Source organism: Molothrus ater, chromosome 10 (genome assembly GCF_012460135.2).
Source record: "Molothrus ater isolate BHLD 08-10-18 breed brown headed cowbird chromosome 10, BPBGC_Mater_1.1, whole genome shotgun sequence".
In the NCBI taxonomy this organism is placed as follows: Eukaryota; Metazoa; Chordata; class Aves; order Passeriformes; family Icteridae; genus Molothrus; species Molothrus ater.
Genome location: NC_050487.2, coordinates 8,624,840 through 8,636,970, shown reverse-complemented (window position 1 = coordinate 8,636,970; position 12,131 = coordinate 8,624,840). Strand labels below are relative to the sequence as shown.

Here is a 12,131-nt window from a genome sequence, read left to right as displayed (position 1 = left end):
AAACCTGAGAGGAGAGAGAGGGAAGGAGCCTGGCAGGGGAGCTGCACATGAAATCCCACTGGGCTGTGGATGAAGCAGGCTCAGCACAGGGACAGCAGGACACCCTGTGACACGGGAGTCACAGCACAGGGATTAACCTGCTGCTCTCCTACTCCTGATCTCACTGCTTACTTCTACAGGAGCTCAGCCTTGGGGGCTTCAAGTGCTACAAGCTTAAATACCTTTAAACTTTGGGTATGGGCTAATATACATCCTATAAATACAAAGGGGTTTTATGTCCTTCACATGTCAATGCTACGTTTGTAAAATTATACACCTATTTCCTTAGGAAGAGCCAGAAGGTATATTATTAGGATTAATAAATGATTATGTCCTTGTTAAACACCAAGATACTACAAAGGTAGGAATCACTTAAACCAAAGAAGTCCTTCTACCCTAGAGAGACACTCTCTATGGTATTAAGTAAACTTTGATACAAAGGAAGAAGTTTTATTATCTAGAAAAGATTCCTTTTCCTCTTAGTAGATTAATTTACATCAAGTGGAAAAAAAAAATCACACCTAGTGTTGGCAGACACCAGGGAGACAAATGCAGAAACACAGAACTAAACTAGATAGAAGGAACTGATGCTTCTCGAGGGCACAGAACTGTGCTTTCTCTGAAACAGAGCCTTAGCATATCCAGTTATTCTAAAAAGTTAATGGTAAGTGGGTATTAAAAACTTCTATTTGACATCAGCCTCTTTTAGGTACACCCAAGCCTCACTGTCTGCAATATCACTGCACACTGCAGGACAGCAAGGGCCCACGTTTGTACATTTCTCCTCTGCTTCCTAACAAAACAGGGTGACACTTACAATAAACTGAAAGCTAAAGTGACATCACAAAGCAGACAAACAAAACAGACAAACAGATTTATTTCCCCCACAAAAAAAACCACAGTACTCCAACGCACAGTCTGACTGCATGGGCTACAAACTTAAGTTTAAACCCTTGTTCCAGGTGAAAAATAAAACTAAATCAAAGGGAGTTCAACACTAACAAGCTCCAGGAACAATAATGAAACACTCCTAAAGCTACCTTGACCCACAACATGAACACCCTTCCAATAAAATCAACTAAAAATGCAAAACCTCATTGTAAAACAACATCTTAGATTTTATCTATTTAAAACATTTTAAAACTTATTTTCCTTAAATAAGGGGGGGTTTATAACTTATCCAAGACAGTTTAGATATTTAGTGGATTGACAAACACATCTTTATTAATAAAAACAATAAAACACAGCTCTAATGTGACAACTTCATCAGCAAACCTGAAAGCACTTCCTAGAAAGAACTTTGCTGAAAACACATCCTTAAAATCATGTAACAAAGTAACAGCTATGCCAGAACACAATCCAGCGCTGCTCCATCTTTCATCTCCTTCCCCTCCCACTACATACATGACACTTCAGGGCAAACAAGTGTCTTAACTCATTTCAGGCACTTTACCAGACACTGTCAATACACTGCTTCCATTCCTCTTCACAAGCAATTATTAGAGCATTTAAGAAATGCATTTAATGTCTAACTAAATTAAATGTTTTCATGTTTGTGACAGAGAAAAAAACAAACTAATGGATAAAGTACCTTGCTAGTGGAGAAGGCCTCAGAGGAACTTTGGTATCTGCCAATTCACTGTTAAAGAGAGATGAAACCACCAATTTCCCCAGCATACTGCTGGATTTTCAAACCACAGAGACAAATTAAACGTGGAAGAGTACATAAACAAGAACATCAACACCACGGCACATACAGTATGAAAAAAGTCTGCATAAAAATAAGCCAGAAGCTTCAGCAGTAACCTTTGCCTACTCAAGAAGTGGTGTAACAGCCGAGTTATCACCGCCAGCTTATCACTCCAAATTCCTACAGTCGTTTTCCAGCTCGTTTAGGTCAATTGCCCTAAGTGCTTCCACTGGGAGGCAGACTCTGCTCTCCATCCCGATCCAAGGGACTCACCAGAAGGGCTTCATGTGCTGTTTTCTACTACAAAACACAGCCTAAGATCAGCTCTTCAATTTCCGGGAAATCTGAAATGCTAAGGCATGAACAGTTCTGGCTTGTTTGTTTCTTAGAAAACAGAACAAAAATAGATGGTCTACTGCCATACATTCAATGTGGTTTGTACTGCATCCTAGTCATGTATTCATTAGATCAGAACCAAAAAAAATTTAACAAAACAATCCCACATATTTTTAACTGTACAGGTGCTTTGAGATTTTCTTCTCCAGCAGAAGCTATACATGCAGAAAATTGTTCTTATTTACTTTTAGATGAATTTGATTTCATGTAGTGCCACAGTAAAAATTATAACCCATTATCCTATATTTTCAATTAACTTTGGCCAGGTCCAAAATCTGGTAAGCCTGTATATTTATGTTGTCTTTGCCTTCTTTCTTTAACATTTCTTCTCTATTTGATGGGATTTTGTTAGGGATAACTCTTGACCCTGATGCTGGCTCATTCCCTGGTGTGCAGTGTCAATTCACACACCAAGATGAGATATTTAATTTCTTTATTCTAGTTTGCACAAAGTAGGGATCTAGGTGTAAACCCCACAGAGTCAGCAAAACTTGACACTAGTTAAACCAAGGGAATCAATTTTACAAACACACAGCCTTCTCACTAACTAGTACTCAAACCCCTATTCACTACTTATCTCTCTCACTACTCCTTGCTCATTAGTGCACATGCCCAGCCCTTCTCTGCACTGGAGCCAGGGTCTGACTCAGTAGGTGGGCATGGGTGGGTGGCCATGAACCCCCTTCCAGAATCCCCTTTGCCCAGTTACTGCTCAGTCCTGCTGACTTCACTCCTGGTGGCTCTTGTCCAGACAGCCCTCTCATCTTGGACTGTGTTCCCCTTCCCTCCAAACAGAAGATGAGCCAAGCCTACAAGTCCCTACAGGTTTCACAATGCAATTGCTTCATCAGAACTGCCTTACCTATAGCTACTAATTAACATCAAAACAACTGCACAGTTCGGTTCAAATCTTGAGGGACTTGATAACCTTACACCAGAAGCTCCTGAAAAACAAATAGTAGACGAATACTCAGGTAAAAAAAACAAATCTGAGAGAGCAAAACAGAAGATATAGACTTCACAGGAAAAAGTGTGAAAATTCCAAGTCTTTAGGCAAACTTCTCACAAGAAAAATATCAATGAACAATACAATAAGAGAATTTTACAATACATTTCAAAGCAAGAAGGATATCCACAGCATGATCTAAGTTATCGAAGTGATAAAGTGGGATGTTATACCATTTAATTTGAAAGGCTAAATGACATTAGCTGGTGACATTTTTAATACACTTTCTCTTTTGAAGGATAAATACATCCTCAGGTTCCAATTACTTGGGGCTTTGTTAGATTTGGTTTGTTATTTTTTTTAAACATTATCATTGTGTCCAGTCATCTACAGTGATTTACTACCAAAATAAATGGAATTAAGTAGATCCCACAAAAATATCTACTTTTCTCACACCCCACACTTTCCACTGTAGTGCCCCAAACTCCAGAACAGGAACAACCCCTCTCCTCTGGCCTGCAATGGAAGTCACAAGTCCTTCAGAAAGGATCACCACCTTATTAAGGCAAGGCTGCTGCTCCTAACCCATGTGCATGGTTCAGATTGTGTTATCCAACATTCATCTTGGTACAATGAAGAGATGCCCCTCAAGCCACACAGCAGAAAAACAACAGGAATGCAATTTATAAAAATCACAACCCTAGCAAATCTTATCTCAAACCAATACTCACACAAGATTCATTGGGAGTTTCAGAGTTTGTAGACTGAATCTCTCTGTAAGGACTAAGCAAGACATCTCAAAAGCAGTGCTTCACTCCAGCAGCAATATAAATGCAAAAAACAACCTATGGAGCTTTTCCTCAGCACAAATACAAGAGAGAAATTAAATTTGCACTAAGTTCTGGGAATATGTAATTTTCACTTCTGGTAACTTTACCTCTGCCACAGGTTATAAACCTATTCTCAAAACCAAAGTTATCTGTTTCTTAGATTGCTTACAGTGGTGTCTGTGAAACCCCACATCCTAAACACCCAGGTTTACAGATTACTAAGCCTGACTCTTAAACTGGTTTAACAGAAATACTTTGCTTAAGATTTGGGGTATATGTCCAAATGCAACTATTGTCCTGCAATGGCCACAAACTGCCTCACTCCTAGTATTATTTAGGACCTAATGCTAAAAAAATTACTTCACTTATTTAACTTCGTATTTCAAAAAACTCCAACTAAACCAAACCAATTTATAAGACACCAGAAATGGTGCACACACAATTGGTAGAAATGGGGCTTCAACAAATAATTCCTATGGATACAAGCATAGCACCATAAACACCAAATTGCCAAAAGAACTGGAAAGCCTGGAAACCATGGCCAAACCATTGACCAACCAAGCACTTGATGAAATCTGGGGAAAACTACCAGAGAAGATGATTTTGGCTGCTAATGCTTTGGCCTCACTCCTCCATCTATTTATGGACAGACAGCACATTTTGCATTCAACAAGTTGTGGGGTGACTGATGGGAAGTCACAAAAGGCTGAGCTACAGAAAGACAAGTAGGCTGTTTCTCTGCTAACTGCTTTGTATGGTTTTTATTTCTCTTGGCTGCTCCAAAGTTCCAGGGACAGTGGGGACTATGGTACTACAAAATAAAGAAACAGCCAAGGAAAAGAAAATACTTCAAATTCAGTGTTTTCTAAAGTTCTACTTGATCTAGATTTTTTATCTATACTGCTTGGAGAAAAATTACTCTTTTGTTCAAAATCCAGCACTATAATTTATTTAAACATGGCATAAAGAAGTCTACCCTGCTTATTTGAGTCATCATTCTATTTTCTAGCTTTAGAAATAACAGAGTATCAGGACAACCTCTCTCCATCACACTGGAACAAATATCCTTTTCTCTCTTTTTATCACTCTTCCTCTTGTAAGCAAAGCAAGGCAGGATCAGTCATGAACACGCTCAACAATTGCATAACTCAAAGCAAACAGGGAACAAGGTCTCATTAAATTAGAAGCCATTTTATTCTCTGAGAAGAAGCATTACACAAGTGTGGTTCTCAGCTCCAAGCCCTTATGCGTCACCCTTAAAAACAAAACTTACAAACACAGGTGGTGACAATCAGAGGACAATATCCAGTGCCCACAGATATGTTCAGAATGGGATGAAGGTGAGGAAGGAACTCCTCATCCTCCCAGGAGACCACTCAAGTCAGTGGTTCAGAATCAGTACACAAACACTGTGTAGGTAGAGAGAGGTTTGGGTAGAAGAGAATCCTGTTTTTCTCTTCAGGGAAATCAAACACACCCTTAGACTCTCATTACGTAAACATGACCAAAATGGAGCTACGTGGCTGGGTAGAGCCTTCACTGCTAACTTTCAAAAGCATTGACCTTTTTCAAAAGAAAGGTGCCACAGTAGCAACACCATTTGTAGGAATTTTGTGAATATTCTCAGGAAAAATTATTTTGTCTGTCTTATACAGATGTCAGCATTACATTAATGCAATCTGACAAGCTGGAAGTCCAGAATAGACTATTAAATATTTCTAGAAGAAGAATATAAATATTTCAATGTTTCATGAGCCACTAGTATTTCAAACAAGAGAAATACATCTTGCTTTAAAAAAAAAAAACCAAAGAATCATGAAATATTAAGCTAATGATGTAATTAAAATATATGCAGTTTCAACCACCATACTCTTGGAGTCTGTATCTTAGATGTATACATCTAAGATGTTACAGGTGCACAAAAAAACAAGTCAGGGTAGCAGCTGTGTCAGCCCTTTCACAAGCTGACCTGGCCACAACTGCATTTGTGACTGTGTAACACAGGATTTGGGCAGAAGACTAATTTTTTTCTTAACTATAACTGATTTTATTAGTAAATTAAAGATTTAATTTTTTTTGAATGCCTGTCTTACCTAGCTTTCCTGATCAAAAACCCTCACCCCCCCCTTCCAACACCCACTAACAGCCTTGGCTTGGTGACCTGGACATTCACACATGAGCACACAGCCCTGCTGGGAACTGGATTTGTACCTTGTTCTTGAAAGTACTCGATGTTACCACGTTAAGCCTTTTGTGCAGATTGTAAGAAAAGCAGGTAAGAATCTCCACAAGAGCCCTCAAGAAAGGTGAAAAAATAAAATCTACACAGTTGTCAGCATCGCAGAATTGGAAAATGTTTTCTATGCATCTCAAAGTTAGCCATTAGGAAAAGCATTTCTCTATTCAGTTTCTCTAGAACAATACAGAGCAGCAATACTTCATCAGGACGATTAAACCGCAGCTGTAAATGCTTGGAAAGTTCTGTTACCAGAGCTTTACAAGTCATTTGTGGACTTATAATGGGACAGACCAAACCCAGTTTGCCACAAAGATCACCAAGCTCCCTGCCTGAGCACTCCTGCCTGAGCTGTCTCCACCTCTCTTCAGCACTCACAAACAAAAATCCTGACAGAATCTGCAGACACAAAAAAGCAGATGTTTCTCTACATACCCACTTAAATCCTCCTGCAAGCCATCACCTCCTGATTCTTCTGTTCCCTTCTGCCTTTCTCCATACCCATACACTCAAAACCAACTACAGATACTTCTTTACCAAACACAAATTACGAACTCATCTAAATTCTAAGTTAACCACAGATGCTCCACTTTCCAGTTTTTCATGGGTTCTCACAGAATGAGCTCATAAACATTGATTTTAATAATGGTTTGGTGAAACAACTGCAGACCACACTCAGCTTCACAGACTGTCTTCTCATACCATCTTAACTTTGGTTGGTAGAAATTTTACTGTATGTCTGATTAACAGACCTTACATCAGCATGCACATTGATCTATGGCACTGCACTAATTGTTCAAGCAGCACAGCACCCATGGAAAACATTCCTGAGGATGGCCAAGGCTTCCCACATGTCTGAGCAGCCACGCTGAACAAAATGAGGGATGTTCCACACCCTGTCCTGGAGAGCAGTAAGGCAAAGGCAGAAGTCTTGCCTCCAAAGATGCAGAAAAATTGTTTTTACACAGTACTCAGTTTGCAGTATCCTTATGAAGTTATCTCAGGAGAGAATGTTCTACACACAGGAATGTCACACAGCAAATAGATGGGGACTGAACGTGGCAGTTCTGTACTAGTGCCACTCTGCTGCTTCAGCAAGTCACTTCTAATCTTCACTATCCATTTTCCCCTTCCAGGGCTCATACTGGTTTCATCTAACAGATACAAGCATTCAAGGTAAGGATATTTACACAGCTCAAGAAAACAAAGCACTAGATTTCCAGTTTTATAGTGCAATGGTAGAAGATTTGCAGTTTGTTCTTGCTGTTTTCACTATCAACAGTGAAAATCCAAAAGCCAGTAACTTCAATAATCTTATCTTCCCTGCTTTTCAGGAAACTCACCCGACTGAGAAGCCAGCTTGTCCCGTTTCAGATATGGTAATTAATTAGCACATTTTTGTAATTAACAAGGCTCTTGAACACTGAGGGAAAGACACTGTCCCAATGCACAGGTGGTGACAAATTGTTACCTCCTCCTCGGGGATTACAGACACCTGAAGTCAGCACCTTGACTTCCCATGAGCTGCAGGCTCACTTAAGGAAGCAGAGGACACGTGGGTGAGGATTCCTCCCCAGGGATCAGTAAAAGACTCTTGCAAGTTTTGAACTGAGTTGATTCCAACCATTTTAAATTGTGAACAACTTTTCTCTAATTGATTCAGAAGGTAATACAGAATAAGATTTGAGTTTCCTTCAGAGTCGCACTCTCCCCTCATTTTAGAATAGCCATTCAGGAGTTGTGTTTAGGATATAGCCTTGTCCACATGATTTCCTTCAACAGACTCAAAACCATTAGATCCCAAACTGTATCTGAGTACTGAATCCTGAGAGCCCCTCAGGCTTTACTACATGGCAATCCCTGATGTAGACCAGTCCCTCAAGGTGAAGAGCAGGTTCTTCCAACTCTAACTGCATAATTAAACAAATAAAGTCCTGCCATTTGAGAGCTGCCTAGGACTGGCTTGAGTGCTTGCTATACTGCTCCAAGCCTGACATGTAAACCTGCACTGCCAGACCATGCAGCTCTAAATAAGCTGGCTCACAACCTTCTACTGCAACTGCTCTGTTGGCAGGCACTAGATAGAGCCATGGGATAATTCAGGTGGAAAAGGACATCAGGGGACTCTGGTTCAAGCTCAAAGCAGAGTCAGCTGTGAAATCACACCTGCTTTCTCAGGGCTTTATCCAGCTGGATTTTGAAAGCTTCCACAGAAGGAGTCTGCAGAAGCTCTCTGGGTTACCAAGTCCCACCACCTGACACACCTCAGGGTGAAAAATGCCTTATGGACACAGACCTCTGTGACTTCAATTCACACCTGCTGTCTCTGCTCTTCCCACCATGCACCACTGTGAAGAACTTGGCTTCACTCTCTTGAAACCCTTCACACAGGCGCTAGAAAGGTCCCCCAAGCCTTTTCTTCTCCAGGCTCAACAACAGGCACAGTTCCTCTACTTCTCCTCACAAAGCAAAAGCTCACAACTCCAGCCAATCTTGGCAGCTGTCCCCTGAACTCACTCCAGTTTATCGACATTTCCCCCATTCCAGGGAGGGGAGCACGACTGGATGCTGTATTCTGGACAGGGTCTAACAAGTGCCAAATGGAATGGGATAATTGTCCCACCTGACCTACTGGCTGTGTTCAGCTCACTGGCCACCATGGCCCCAGAGCCTTCTCAGCTGGGCTGGCCCCAGAACAGGCTGTGCTGGTGCAGGGGTCACTCCTGACAGGGACAGAGCCAGGAAGCCCCCACCCACCCCTAAGGAGCTGCTTAAATGGTAAATTTGCTTAGTAATCGGCAGCAGATGAAACGGATCCAAATTGAAGCCAAGTCCTCTTAGTGCTAATGCACCTTACTTAGTAGGACTAAGTCGCCTCTTAGGGCCATATTCAGATGGCCTAAATTCCACATAAATCCTTCTGCCTCCTATTTCTTATTAGCTGGCTTTCAGGCAGCTCCCCACTCAGTGTCTTATGTAAATTCTCTGAATTGCTTTTCAGAAGCACCTAGAATTCTCCACTGACTGGGAAAAGGGCCTTCAGTGGAATTCAGGCCACCTGAGCCTAGTTTTTAAGGTCCAAGTAACACTGCAGCATCAGACTGCATGATTTTTTGGATTTGCCACCATGGCAGTAAGTAGCAGTTGGCTGTCAGGACAGGTTTAGTTACTCTCCCACTGGAACAAGTATTTTAAAAGAAAATTAGACTGCTAAACAATTCAGGACTCAGTTCTTCCTGCTACTTTCTGGGAATTTAATCCATAGCTGGATCTCCTTTAAAGAACACTTTATGCATAGTTCTTTTGAATTTTGTCCTGAGCCATGTGCTATGTTTGTTCCAGAAGTCTTGACAATCCATTCAAAAAAATTGGGTCTTTAGTATGACTCAATGGCTCAAACCATTCACTGGTCTACAGAAAGGAAGAATAAAAGCCCTCCAATCAGCACTGAATGGGGGCTGGGGAAAACAGCAGCCTAAATGCTCACCAGTTCAGCAAAAGCACACCATGCCTTAAGTCAAACATGAAGACAACTCCGCTAGTTCTTCAGAGATTCACAGTTTTACAATTAACACCATTCTGATTTTCTGAGGTTTCTGGCTAAACCACATCTTGGGTTTTGAGAAGTGTCAAAAGTGAGAAATTACTCACACCAGCACAGTCAGCTCAACAAGCCCTACTCAGTGTTCTTACATACTCAGGATTCTCCAAGCAAAAGAGATGGAGCAGGGAAGATGGGAACCACTCATAAACAATTCTGAAGAGGGGAACCTTCAGATTCTACACACCACAGTCCTCACACCTCTTTTTAGGCCATCAATAGTGCTGTTATCAAAGCCTCACAGCACTCAGGTGCACAGCTATGGAGAGTCTACCCCTTGTCCACAGCTGTAAGCCAGAGCTCTCTCAACACATCCCACCTCTGTGAAATATAAAGAATAAAACCGAGGCTGGAACTTATTACCTGCATCCTTACTTGAGTGGAATAGGACACTTGAAGATAGCACAAACATTCAGAACCAAGTGCCAGCTTATTGCAGGTCAGAGACTACTGTGGAACTAAGTCAGTGAGCCAAAAGGGACCAGATCCATACCACAGACTGACTTCATGATGAGTTTCAAAATTTTTCACCACACAGAGCAGCAGCTCCCTCAGACTGACTGAAGTTTGTCAGCCAGCCATCAACACTGAACAAACAAATGTTAAACCTGAACCTACCTCCCGTTCCTAGGGACCAACAATAATAAACACACTGAACAACTACAAACAAAAACAGATCTGTAAGTCACAATGCTTCGTTTCAGCCATTCCTGAGGCATAAATCTACAGGTCAGGGAAGAATTACCAAGCTTAAAAATGTCTTTCCTTAACTTTTCAAAGCACACAGAAGAAATGGTATGAGAAGTGCTGCACACAGTAATGAATACGAAGTCTTATGAATGCACTCAGATGATTACCTTCCTCTTAGGATACTGATAACACATCTATTATTTCATGCTTCTGGTTTTTTAGCCCCAGGAAGTAAAAATCATAAGCCACAGTGAATTTTTGCACAATGAGATAGCAATCCACTCTGGAGAAAGACTATCAAAAGCAGAATGTAACCAGTCAAAAATCACATTAAGGCTGTAGGTTTCATTCTATGTTGTTCTTTACATGATGCTTAAAACAGTAACAAGACAAAAAAAAAAAACCCAAACAAATTTCATGTGAACGCAAATTTTTCTATTTTGAGTAAAAATGACTGTCCTTACCCTTAACAGACTTTTTAAAGTAACCAAAATCTTTTATCATTGGTATTACTCTTTTTCATTAATGCTGTACTGATAACAACACTTGAAAACTAAGGCTACTCAAATACAGGAATTTCATGTCTCATGTTATCAAACCCATTTTATAGGCCAAAAAAAGTGCTAAACTATAGAATAAACTATAGATACTCCAAAACAAAATGCAGTAATCTTTTACAACAAATAAAAGATTACATACCAGCTACTGTACATAATTAAATGTTAGGGGGGGGAGGGCTTGTTTCTTCAGTAAGGTAAAAAAATGTAGTGGTCATAAACTATCTTACAAATATTTTTACTCTGTTACTGCCCTCATTTTTCCGGAGGTTACTGTTTTCTCATTTCCCAGAGATTCTGTATGAGTCCCAAACAGCGAACTTCGTGCTATTTATGGCACTATCTGCAGAAGTATTTTAAGGCGTACTGTGTCCCTACGAGTGAAAGGTGTTCCTGCCCTATCCTTCCCAGGCGAGTCCTGGAAGGGAACGCACCTCAGCCTTAAATCCCGCATCAACCCCGGCAAACAGAGAGGCAAAGCTGAGCCGAGACCGCAAATCCCGGCCCGCTCCTCCCGCGGCCCTGCCGCGTTCGCATCACCCGCGCCCACCGACCGCCAGCCGCACGCCGGGACCGCGGGGCCGCCGTGGGTCCCGGAGCCCGCGGCGGGGACACGGCAGGCACACGGCGTGTCACTACCCCCGGGAACCGGGCACCTGCCTCACGCCGCGCTCCCGCCACCGCCTCGGACACCGGAGCCCGAACACAAAGCAGAGCAGAGAGCAAACCCGCGCCTGTTACCGGCTATTATCTCGCTAATTATCCGGAGCGCCGCTCCCGCGGGGGCGGCGCCGGTGCGCAGCCGCCGGCCCCGCCGGCAGCCGGGCCCATGGCGGCCCCGCCGGGCGGCTTCAGCACCCCCGCGGCCCGGATGGCCGCCGCACTCGCCCCCGCGGAGGCGGCGGGACGCCCGGCGGAGCCCCGCGGCACCGCACGGCCGGGCGGGCGCGCTCGTGGCGGCGCAGGGCCCCGCAGCCCGCCCCGGCCCGCGGCCCCGCACTCACCGGCCCCGGCCCGGGGACGCCGCGGCGGCACCGCCCGCTCCGCGCACCGCCCGAGTGCGCGCCCGCGCTCACCCGCGGCCGGGCCGCCCGCCGCCGCCGCGCGCGCTCATTCCGTATGCGCCACGGCGCCTCCTGGTTGGCC

General features: G+C 42.9%; 1 protein-coding gene across 4 annotated transcripts in view; it reads right to left on the bottom strand.

The window, feature by feature from the left end:
* ACSL3 (acyl-CoA synthetase long chain family member 3) overlaps nucleotides 1–12,131 on the bottom strand; it is a 50,449-nt gene extending 38,318 nt beyond the window's left edge. The window contains exon 1 of one of the 4 annotated variants that reach the window (XM_054515902.1): nucleotides 12,062–12,131. The gene's annotated coding sequence lies outside the window, so the exon portion shown is untranslated. Of the gene's footprint in view, nucleotides 1–2,987; nucleotides 3,006–11,989 lie in introns of those variants that run through there. The other 3 variants (XM_036388700.2, XM_036388699.2, XM_036388701.2) reach the window with 3 other exon arrangements.